Raw genomic sequence first — 13,062 nt, forward strand, 5'->3', positions numbered from 1 at the left:
TTTCTAGAACTACTCACCAGATAGAGATTTTGAGATTACCACCAAGGCGCCATCGGATTTTGTGCACTTTAGAAGTTTAATCAATATCAATATTTTGTAGGGTGGGCTACAGTTTTTGTTTGTGAGCTAAATTTGATCATGCGTGCGGTGACAGATGCATCGGTCAATGTTGACAGAGTGGTCTGCTGTTGGAAAACCTGTCATCAATGTATGTGCCCTATCATGAGGCCTCTATCCCATTCTGGTGGTAGACAACTCTAATATCATAGCAACCTGACAGAGTGGTGTTCATCGACAGTAGGTTACACCGATGGCTGTTCTCCAGCATGATAGACGGCTGTCTATCAGGTGATATTGACCAGCCTGATAGACAGATCAGAAGTTCATAGCCAAGAAACAACAGTTAAGCTCCCAAGCTCCAAGTCAGGCGCTAAGTACAAAGGTATGAATTTTGCCCAGGGTTGAGAAACCAAAATAGATCTGATCAACTGGAAAACTTCAGCAGAAAACAAAGCTTTTTCCTCCAACACGAAAGGCTTCAGTGGGAGCTTGTCCTCCTGTTATCTCACTTTGAGAGGATTTCACCAGATACATCTTGCAACCTTAGGATAGGATAGGATAGGATAGGATATATGCTTGTAAAGCTCTTGATTGCTGTGGCGTCTTGGCGCTAGTGTATGTGATAGGGAGTACAGCCTTAACTACCAGGAGAACTAGGTAAAGGTAAAGTTTTCAGAGCCTTCCTAAAAAGCTGCCGATTGGATTGAAATCTCATGGCCATTGACAATATGTTCCATAACTTTGCTCCACAGTTCGATAAAGTCCTACCACCTCATCTTTACCGCCTAATTTTAGGAGTCTGGATAAGGCCAGATTTGCGGACCTAAGAGCTCGAGAAGGGGTGTAAGTAAGAACACTTTTTGGGTGTCCTCTGAACCACCACCATAAAGTGCATTATGCACCAGGCATAGGGCCTTAAATTACAAGCACTGCTGAATGGGAAGCCAGTGCAGTGACTTGATCCCTGCCGAGGTAGAATGGCCTTTTCGTATGTTTAGAAGTAGTCGTGCTGCAGCGTTCTGTAGAGACTGCAGTTTACTCATCTGGGTCTTGTCAATGCCCAGGAAGAGGGCATTGCAATAGTCCAGTTTGGATAGGAAGAGAGCCACCACCACCATCTTTTGCAGTTCTTGTGATATGAAAGGAAATTGTTTCGCAGAGTTTTTAATAAAAAGAAGCAAGAGTAAGTGAGACTGTTGACCTGGGCACAAAAATCAGCTCATTGTCAAAGATGACTCTGAGGTTCCTGACCTTAGAGTCAGGGCAGGGACACCCCCCAGCCTCAACCGGCCACCAGGAGATGTTCTGCAGTGATCGGCCCTTGCCAAACTCTACCACCTCAGTTTTATCGATGTTCATTTTCAGGAAACTTTGGTTCTTCCAGGTCATGATCTCAGTAAGACAAGCATGAAAACTGACAGCTGTGGTCTCAGGCTGGTTGGATATAGAGATCACAAGCTGAGAGTCATCAGCGTAGGAGACCAGGGCACAACCATGTCTCTTGATGAGTCCGGCCAACAAAGTGACATAGATGTTGAGCATAGTCGGGGACAGGGCCTTTCCCTGTGGGACCCCACATGGAAGATGGAAGCTATCAGATTGCAGACCATCCCAGTTCAGACTCTGCTCCCTTACCTCCAAAAAAGTGGAGAGGAGGGCCGAAGCTTTGTCCTCAATTCCCACGTCTTTCAGCCGCTGCACTAACACCGTGCGGTTCACGGTGTCAAATGTTGCAGGTCTAGGAGGACGAGGACCGCTCTGCCCCCCTCCATCCACTATTCTCCAGATCTCTTCAGTTGCAGTAATCAGGGCTGACTCGGTGGAATGACAGGATCAAAAACCATGCTCTGTAGAGTCAAGCAGGTTATTAGCATTTAGATAGTCAACACCTTATTAATTGACTCCAGAATTTTGGCTACTATCGGAAAGCCAGAAATTGGGCTGTAGTTCTTAGGTTCAGAAGGATCCAGAGTCTCCTTTTGAGAATTGGCCTGATACATACTCTTTTCCAGGCCACCGGATAATTACCTGATTCCAAAACTTGATTAATAAGGGGGGTAAGCCCATCACAGATCTTCTGGGAAGCCAGGTGCATAGTGGCTGGGCTGCAGGGGTCTTTAGGTGAACCGAATATTAGAGAGTGTTTGAAAGCAGGATAGTCTGCAATGGGTTGACCTAGCATCACAAAGTGGTTGGTGTTGATTCACTCGAGCTCCCAGCGTCTTAAGAGATCATTATAAATCAGTTGCACTTAATTCTGAAAGTATAAGCCCACTTTGTTACACATGGCATGGTCTGGTTTAAATGCATTGTCCTGTTTGGGTTTAGCCAGTAGTTTAACAGATCTAAAAAGTTCCTTAGCAGAGTTTCCGGCTTCCTCAAACTTCGTCATAAAGAATAGCCTCTTAGCTGCAATAATTGCTTCCTGGTACTGTTGCAGAGCTAGATTGTAGGCTGCTTTCTTTTCACTACTCTAGTCTAGTCCCCAGCGACGCTCAGCTCTCCTACAGTTTATTTTTAGGCATTTAAGCTCGGGGCCATACCAAGGTGACGATGTCTTACACCTTTTTACCGTCACCAGTTGTTCAGGCGCAGCACAATTGGCTGCTGCCGGAAGCCAGTCATGAAACTGGGATGCTGCTGCGATATTGTTCTTAGCTAACGTGATGGGGAGGTGACCAAGGGCAGTTTCTAGATACCTGCCTTGAACCTTATTCCAACATCGAATTTTTACTTTGGAAGGCCTAATTTGAGTACTGTAATTGGGCAGCATAATCTTCATTTTAAATTAGACAGCCTTATGGACTGTCCATGGAAGAGTTGATGTTTTAGTCAAATTGATGTCAGGGTTGTTAGTAAAAATCCCATTCAAAGTATGGCCAGCCAGGAGGGTGGGTTCAGTTACTAGTTGGTTTAAGCTGTATGCTGCTAAATTTTATACAAAAATGCATCGCCTCTGCTGGTAGAACTGAGATGGCTTCCACATGCTAATTCTAATGGTCTCGGTGGATGATGGCTATACACCCCCTTTAACTTCATCCCTGTCTTTAGAAGTGACTGCCTAGCCGGCTGGCAGGGCTATGCCCTGCTAAAGGATTTCAACTTCGATAAGAAAAACTAAGTTAGAAGGTAAACATTTTGACTGGTATAACATGCTTTGGGTATTCGACCTCCGCTCCTTCAGTCACCCAGAATTTGCACAGGGGTCCTGGTCAACCACACATATTGACTTTGGATTCACGCTTTGTTTTTTCTTAGTACTGTTCTAGTCTAAAACGTTAAAAATCTATCTGCGGTTAACCTTATTGGATTTTAGTCATTTTGGTGTAATTCTCCACTTTTAGAAATTGACTGTGGGAAATTTGTTGTGTTGTATTTTGACTTTTTAATTGTTTATTTGAACTGCTACGAACTGTACATCCTTTATAACAGTTAAGCATGGCTGCGGTAGGCAACAGTTACCAGGGGTGGAGCCCATGTTTATTATTTGAACTTGTGTTTTGGTCCTATTACTTGAGAATGACTCATATACTCCTCAACTAATAACACATTTTCTGACAGCGTCTTAAATGGTCTTCAAACCACATCAAAGTTTGTTCATTGTTACTGGCTCAATATCCTTTAGAATACAGTATTTAGAGCTCATCTAATTTGGCCATTGGAGTAGAATCACAGCATTCTCTATAAAATATGTTTACGGCCCTATTCAAGTCTCCTCTTTGTTGTTTATAGAATTTATTTTAGTAATGGCACTTGGTCTACTCACTAACCATTATTTGTTAAGGCTAACACACATCTTTGCTAAGTAGCATTACCTGACAGGACCAATTTACATCACTGTTGCATTAAAGCTTTATAAGGAACATTCATGCAGGAGAATCACATATGTTTGAATCTCTGCTGACGCCTACGGCTGAGATGATGATGGTGACAGTTGGGTTAGGAAGTAAGCCCATGGGCCACTGCATCACGTATACATACCAATCTCATATGATGGCCGTTTCTCTCAAAATTGCCTTGCATGAGCAATGGATTCAGACAGGAAATTTGTGGGTTGCTATAACTAGCAAATCTCAAACACCAACTCTGTCAAGACATAAAGAAAGGCGTAGATGCTATAGTACAGGGGTCTCTTTGTTCAATAAAACACATTGAGAGCTACTAATATGAATAGTGTTGTATGAAATTTAAATTATTTTATATGTGTATTATTTCAACCAAGCAAAAGGTTTCTAATTTATTAAGCTGGGCTGCACACAGGTGAGCTACTGAGAGTTGGCTGGAGAGCTACAGTAGCTCACGAGATACTGGTTGGAGACCCCTGCTATAGAAGCAGGAAACCAAGGGGGGGACTATTACGCAATGTACCCTAAGGAAAGAGAACGTGGGAACAAAGATAAGGACTTCCCCTGTATATTCGCTACATAAAAAGCATAATCTTGCCAATCAGGGAGAAGTTGAAGGTATCTCAAGAATTGTACTGATGGCAATCTTCTCTTTTCTCCAGACAAGGGGGACCCCAGAGGAATTTCCTTTAATAAAATGGTATGCATACAAAATAAGTTTAGTTATAGGCGGTCACAGATATGGTGGTCTGCTCATCCCTTTACTGGCCATCAATTTGCGACCTACTATTAATGAGGTAGGTAGGATGGTGATCCAGCTGGGATTTTACAATCTGACCTATTAATATATAGACCGGTTCGTAAAATTCTTTAATGGTGACCAAAAAAGATGTTTCCTACCAACATTTTTTTCATCAGTCCCATTGTTCACATATTTAGTGATCATATGTCCTGTAAATTGTACAATTTACCCAGAATTTCCCATGAATGATAAATGTCAAACTACCTCGTGTGCTTTAAAACATTAATATATTGGTTTTCCTCCAAATCAGAAGGGATGTAGATATGAATTCTGAAGCCCCCGCCGCATCCATCACCTACTAAGTAAAATAAAGCAGTAGGGGGAGGGAAGGTACATAGGATGATGGGAAACAGCCACTGAAGGAATAATGGCGCTGCCTCGCTTTCAAAAGAAGAGGCACAGAGCGGGACAAAGGCTTCCGGTGCCAGAGAGAAGCCAAGAGTGAGCATGGCAGGGGCGAGACGAACAAAAGCAACAGACATAAAGAAGAGACAAGGAGGGGGCGCGAGGGGGAGGGAGGGCTGGGAGAGGCTGAGTCGGGGCTCCTCCTAAAAAGTCCCCTTTTAAATAAGCCCTTGTTCTATTTCTTTTTATTTCTTGCGTCTGTGAATCTCCGAGGATTTTAAGTCTCGGGGGAGCCTTCAGGCAGCTAAATATTCTGTTTACTCTTTGAAGGCAGTCATTTTCTGCTCCACATTTCTTCTAGAATTATGCGATCGCTTGCAATTCGCAAGACCATTACTAATCTGAAAGAGATTCATCTCTTAATGATCTCTTTAGAATTGAACGAGGACAACCGCAGCGCCGGATTGTCAGCTGCAGGCAACTCTGCAAAATATTTCAATAACGAAATGGCGCTCAGCGTGCATTGTCCTACCTGCTTCTCACTGCACAGCGATTTGTGACTTCCTTGCTACAATCATGATAAATACATCCATAAAAATACTTGTGATTAGGCTGCATGCCTTGGCTTCAGGGGGTTTCCCTCAACATTATTTTTTGGGGAATAATGAGGCACATTTTTAAAGACCTCTTCCTAGAAAACCGGGGGCCCTATTTATGAAGGCCTTGTGTCAGTTATGCGCCGCCGGTGCGTCACTTTTTGTGACGCACCAGCGGTGTAAAAAATGCGCCTCGTTGCGCCATATTTAAAAAGTGACGCATCTAGGTAGATGCGTCACTTTTTAAACCCCTGCGCCACATTATACTTGCGCCAGGTATAATGTATGCAGAGGGGGCGTTCCCCCGCAAAAAGCCTCGTAATAGTGACGCAGTGAAATCTATGAGATTTCACTGCGTCACTTTTAGGACGCTGTTGCGTCAAAATCTTGCGCCTGCCTCACAGCAGGCGTAAGACTGACGCAAGCCCTTTCACATGGGGCTTTCCCCATGTGAAAGGACGCATTGCTGGAGTTGCGTCACTTTTGTGACACACTCCAGCAATGCGTCACTTTTGCGCTTACAGATACGTCAAAAATACTGACGTATCTGTAAATCCTTGCGACATGATGCGTCATACATTAAATATGACGCATCAGGAATGTTGTAAGGAGTGCGCAGTGAAAAGTGACGCATCGCTGTGACAGAGCGCAAATCAAGTAAAATGTAGAAGTGCACCATATTTACAAGCACGTTGCACGAGTTTAGTTAAAGGAACATATAAGAGTGTCGAATTTATAGAGTGCATACATATGAGAGTGTTTAATTAATACAGAATGCATATATCAGTGTGAAAAGCTAATGTAGTAATGTTTAGAGATGTTAGAATGTTATTAGATTCCATGTTATGTGGCTGTTGCAGAGGAGAATGTAATGCTGTCAAACGTAGAAACGTGTAGGCCTCATGGCAGTTCATTGAGAAAGAAAACGTGCCTTTACATTTTCACATGAGATGGATTACTGTTGTTATAATTCAAAGTATTATTGATCCTAGACCGAAAATATATGTTTTATAGAAGTGTTTCCTATAACCAGAGTGTGTAATAAGTTACAATACTCTTTTAGGCTGAGAAATAAAGGTTCATAGAGTGCACAGGCCTGTTTCATGTAATTCTAGTAGGCCTGGAGAGATAAGGTCGTTTCTTTTGATCTGCATGTGCTAGTTAAAATCAGGTCGTGTTAAGCATAAATTGTGGACCATGCTCGAAGGTTTACGACTTGTGAGATAAGCTGGAGGCCGGAATTTGGGGCCCACTTCACGGGTGTCTGTTTGCAGGTGCGAGGGGGTTCCAATCAAGAGAGTGATTAATAGAGCTCTGTTCTGGGAGACAGGCACAGGCCTGGAGGAGGCTTCAGGAATTTCCTGGGAGGTACTGTCTTGCCAGAGAAGGGCCTGAGAAGCAAGGTCAATGCTAACAAGGAGCCCAGAGGAGTATCAGCATGGAAAAAGCCAAAACCGACACCACGTGAGGGTGTACGTGAGGGGCGTCTCTAAGGGGCGTTTCAACTGTAATTGTGATTTTGTATTAGGGACAGCACCCTTGAGTGGAGTTGGAGCAGATGGCCTGAGGAACCTTAGAGAGCGGATGGGTAGGCAGAGAGGGCATACCTGCGATGCACAGATTTACAACAAACACTAAGGGAAAGTGAGTGATCTTCTTTGGAAGTCACCACGGCTGACACCTTTTTAGGTTAAGATTCTGCTAAGTAGGGATGTCACTCAGTCTAGTGTAGGGACAGACTAATCTGGATTTTTCTTCCTTTTGTAAATGACGCTCAAGTTACAACTTGTGTCTATTCTTGCAAACTTGCTGATCTTTGGATTAGTCTTGGTGATATTCTTCTGTTGCCTAAAAGCATTTAGAGAATTCATGTTTGTATTGATGCCAGTGTATCTTTTGAACCTTATATTGAGATGTTTGTATCTCCAGTTATCTTTGGCTTTATAATAAAACTTTAAAACTTATTCGTGGTAAGTGGTTCTTCAGAGTCGTGTAAAGTCTTGAGCTGATTAACCTAGTAGTGGATTGCTTTTTACTCTATGACAGGTAACAAAGGTTCAGTCGACCTGAGTTGGGATCTAGATCTATAGTGATCAGATAAGAGATCAAAAATCCCGCCGTAACAGTTGGTAGCAGATTAGGATGGTTACCTTCTAGAGGAAGGTGATCTAGACTAGGTTAAGATTACCCCGAGGCCCCTAGAGATCGAGAGATGAGCAGCAGAAGAATCGCCTGCCGAAGAAGGTGCTGACGGTGCGAGAGAGACGCAGCAGAGTCGGTCGAGAGTGAGTATAATAAGGGTCATGCGTTGTCAGATTGCAGTGTTTTGTGTTGTATTTGTATTGTAATGTCATGCGGAGTTGAATGCCTGTAGTGTGATTGAGGCAGGGTTGTGAGCGCGCGCAACCTGGTGAAAATCTTGAGTTCAGTGAAGAGCTTAAGTGGTTCGGGTGTATCGGACATCCAGAGTAATTGTCGACCATTGTAAAGGGGGTCATGAGGTACCATTGATCGCCCGCAGGACCGTGATAGGGGGAACGCAAGAGTGTGTGTATGGGTAACGGACGCTGGTCGGAAGTTACTGTGTGTAAGTAACCTATCAGTCAAGGCGATTGTCTGGACGTTCACGGAAAGACATTTCGTCAGTTAAGGTGACAATTACAGTTAGACTGTGGGCGTACAGTCAAGGAAAGTGATCGCTTGGTCGGAAGTAATCATTTTTCAGGGTATGAATGGGACGCATGCATGACCGGGAGACGAGCTGAGAAAGGAGGGGAACTGCTGTGACGTCAGAGAGAGCCGCGCTGGGATAGGCCGGTTGGTGTGGAGCCGCGCTGTGATAGGCCGGTTGGTGTGAAACCGCGCTGGGATAGGCCGGTTAGCAAGAACCGCGCTGGGATTGGTGGATTGTCATCAGGAAGTAAACGAACGCAGGGAAATAGGAAAATTTTGTAGATTTCGAATATGAAGTGTTTTAAATGTTTGAGAGCGATCTTTAAGAGAAAAAGGAGAGAATCGTATTACGGGGAAGAGGCCCCGCCAGAGGGTACACCTGCTCATTATATGGCTACGAATGTTGGGTTGCATACTATACTGTGGCTTAGCACTTGGAGTAAGATTACAGAAGGGAACGAGGAACTGACTTTTCCGAAATACGGAACGTTTAGATTAGAAGTGTTGCACCAGCTAAAAGCAGTTATATCTTAATTGAGACCTTTGCCTAGACCAACACAGTTTGAAGCCCTTAATGCGTGGATTAGGGCGGCGCATGACAGGAATCAGAACAGACGTCAAGAAAGAGTGAGACGATCGGTAAGAGCAGTACAAGATGCCAAATGGGATGCGGAAAGCAAATAATGGAGGGTGCAGACTATTGAAGTGGATAAGTTGTACCCAGTGATAGAGGTTACAGGAGAAAAGAGAACCCCAGAGGAGGATGACGAGAGCGAGACAGAGGATAGCCTAATAAATAGGTTGTTGATAGATAGACCGCCTCCGTACAATAGAGAGATGGAAGGTATCGAGCTCCCAAGGGAAGATAGGGTTGGCATAGGGGAGAATAGACCACTCCCTATAACGGATTGGGAACCTACCAAAGGTGAGGAAACACCTCAACCTAGTCCAGTACAGAGAGTAGTCGGAAGGTTTGTGGTGCAGAAGGTGCCAGCAACGGAGAGTGTTGAGTCTTATCAATTGCCAGATGCTCTTCAAGTACCCGTTACCATAGGTCCTATAGTATCGATTTATAACCCAGAGAAAGTGCGAGAGGAGGAACAGGTACGGCTAGGCAGAGAAAGAGCAGAAATGGAAAGGAGGAACAACATGACAAATGTCCGGAGGTAATTACCAGGACCGAGAGAATGGAGCACCTCATTAGATTCAGCAGTGGATCCCATGACAGATCAAGGGGGTCAGAGAGGACCGATGGATCTGAGAGGACCACGGCCGAAATCCTTTAAGGAGTTGAGGGCTGACTTGAGGGAATGGGATGCTGACACAGGAACACAGAGTAACAGATCAAGAGCGGAAGCTGAATGGGGAAGTCGAGGTGAGGGGACACTGTCTCACAGTGGGGCTAGTGAAAGCGGTCAGGAGTGGGACGGTAAGAGTCAGGAGAGTAGAGGAGCTACCCATCATATCCACGGTGGAAGTAGGCAGGAGCAAGAAGGTAGAAGTACAAAGTGTGGAGGGGTGTCTCGTCTCATTCACAGTGAGGGAGACCGAAGGACGCAAGAGTACAGGGATAGCTTTAAGTGCACTCACCATGCACCTGGCGATAACAGACAGCATTGGAATTGCGAGAACATGGGGAGTCATGAGTTGTCTCACCATGCGTCAAGCGATCATGGGAAGGAGCGGGATCGCGGGAACATGGGGAGCCGTGAAGGGCCTTGCCCTGCGTCGAGCGATCATGGACAGCAGGGGAGTTGCGAAAGCATGGGGAATAATGGAGTGTCTTATCATGCACCTAGAGACACCAGGCAGATTGGGAGATGTGGGATTATGGGGAATCGAGCAGTGTTTCACCATACACCAAGAGAGGATGGAACAGCATGGGACCTGGGGAGATAGGAGCATGGGAGGACTCCCCATAACACGCCTGAGACCAGACGTAGGACTCAGAGCTGTGATGGGAGAGACATAGATGGGCTCTCCAGAGACAACACTCTGAAAGCTGTGATAAAGGCAAAAAGGCTCGATGTGACCAGTTTAAAATCTGACCTGGACGAGATAATAGATGGTACGTTGCCTTTAGAAAGGATTGACATGTACGAGCAAGATGAGGTGCTGTTTATAGCAAATGATATTACTCGGAAGGCGAGAGCAATTCACGAGAAATTATCTGAACTGGCAGACAAGTATATGGTAGACTTGTCAAGAAGAAAGGCATTACAGGGTAACCATAGGTTGCATTATTCAGATCAGGACCTTGATGAGAGGAGGACAATTGGATTAAAAACACACATAAGGGAACTGATCACAGGAATAAGGGCATGGAGAGATCTGGATAAATGGGAAGAAAGGTGGTCCAAGAAAGGGACTGTCAGGCGGAGCACGATTGTGATGTCCCCGGAGGGAGGGCCACTGCGGATGGAGGCATACCCTTTGCGAGAAATAGCGAATGGGAGTTATGTACATGTGCCCTGGAGTAGGGGAGATTTGGCTGCGTTTACCAATTCATTTCCAAAGTTAAGAGAGAATCCTGTAGAGTGGTACAAACAGGTAGAGAGGTTTGTAAAAATCTCTAAAGTACTGTGGATTGACTTGAACACCTTATTTGATATTGTGGTCCCAGGGGACTTGTGGACAGCATGCAAAGTTAGTGTTGAATGGCCCACAGCAGAACCAGTAAGAGATGCTCATACTAATGAACCGTCAGAAAGAGTAATGGAAAAATATGAAAGGGTGATGACATGGCTGAAAGAGGAGGTGCCACCGCAGGATATAGATTGGGTGAAAATAGACCGAACTAGACAGGAACCCAAGGAGACAGTCCATGAATTTTATGAGCGATTGTTGAAAACGTTCAAACAATACAGTGGATTAGATGTAATGGATCCCAAAGACATAGGACAGTTTGTATCGAAATTCGTTTTGGGATTGGGACCTGATATTTGTTTGATGATTCAGCAACACTTAATTTGCTGGCAAAACAAACCATTGGATGAAATTTTGAGATACGCAAGGTATTGCAGTGATGAAATAGATTCCAAAGCAAAGAAACTTAAGGAGAAGTTGATGATGGTTCAGATGCAGTCGGCTGGAAAGGGTGGACAGCAGCAACAGGGAAGAGGGACGATGGGAAGGAGATCAAATAATTAGAATAGGGACAACGAGGAAAACCCGAGACCTAGAGTAGACCTTGCTACCTTGAAAAAGATGACAAGGTGTCACCAGTGTCACCAGATGGGACATTGGAAACGCGAGTGTCCCTATAACCCTGAAAACGGGGAACTGGAAGTGGAGGGGGAAGAAGTTCAGACCATTCCAGTACAAGGGATGACAGTACCTAAGGGTAAGGTGGTCAAAGGGGGGACATTGGCTCCTCGAGCCCAGTTCCCTCAACCACCAAAGATTGCGACAGGGGGAAAGATCTATAGACAAATGCCTCTAATAGTAGGAGGAGAAGAGTGTTACTACGTTGATCCACTCACTGTACGGCGAGTGAGTAGAGAGGAGGACTGTACCCTCGGGGCAGTTCTAGAGGTGGACCAAAGGGGACCGTTTGTTGAGGCTGAGGTGGCAGGGTGCCCTATGACATTTTTGGGAGATACCGGGGCTACTCGATCAACTTTGAGATCAGCAGTGGTTCCAGATCTGCCAATGTCGGGGGAAACAATTCAAGTGGTAGGAGTCGCAAATAGGAGAATGACTAACCCTTTGACGGAACCAGTGCTAGTGAGAATAGGAAAGTACAGCGATGAACATCTGTTTGTAGTATGTGATTCTAGCCCTGTGTGTCTGGTAGGAAGAGACTTATTGTGCAAACTAAATTGCACAACATACTGCACGCCTCAGGGAGTAGAGGTACAGACTAATGATGATGATGCCACCTTTAAAGTTGCAAATTCAAAAGTATGCGTGGAACTGTATCCTACCCTGACGGTGGAGGAGCTCCCTTGGGATTTAAGGGATACTGTGTCATCTGAAGTTTGGGATTTCATTGAAGAAGAGATAGGATTGATTAAAGGAGTAGAACCAGTGAAAATCATGATAAAACCAAATGTTGAATATCCAAGAACGCCTCAATATAAATTGACCCCGGAGACGATTGCAGGAATAAAACCTGTGATCGACTCCATGATTAAGCAGGGAATACTGAAGGAAATCGTGGGTAGTCCATGCAACTCCCCGATTATGGGTTTGCAGAAACCTAGCGGGAAATTCAGAATAGTACAGGATCTTCAAAAGGTTAATAACATAGTTGTTTCATGTTGTCCAGTGGTACTGAATCCATCAGTGATATTGTTTCAGATACCATTCCAAGCTGAGTGGTTCACAGTGATAGACCTTTGCCAGGCTTTCTTTTCAATTCCATTAGATGAGGAGAGCCAGTTTCTTTTCGCATTTAAGCTGGAAAATCGCGTCTTAACATGGTGTCGTATCCCACAGGGGTATACAGAGAGCCCATCGATTTTCAACCAGCTGCTGAAGAAAAATCTTGAAAGTCTAGTACTGCCACAGAACTCGGTTCTAGTTCAGTACATAGACGACCTACTTGTTGCGTCAGAAACAGAGGAAGCTTGCAAGGTAGACACCATCACCTTGCTGTCCCATTTAGCTGAAAATGGACATAAGGTGTCTCCGAGCATATTACAGTACTGTCTGACGGAAGTACAGTACTTGGGTCACCGAATTGAAAAAGGAAAAGGGAAGGTGTCACCAGACAGGATAGAGGCGATCATGAAGATGA

The sequence above is a fragment of the Lissotriton vulgaris genome, chromosome 7, assembly GCF_964263255.1.
Source record: "Lissotriton vulgaris chromosome 7, aLisVul1.2, whole genome shotgun sequence".
Classification (NCBI taxonomy): domain Eukaryota; kingdom Metazoa; phylum Chordata; class Amphibia; order Caudata; family Salamandridae; genus Lissotriton; species Lissotriton vulgaris.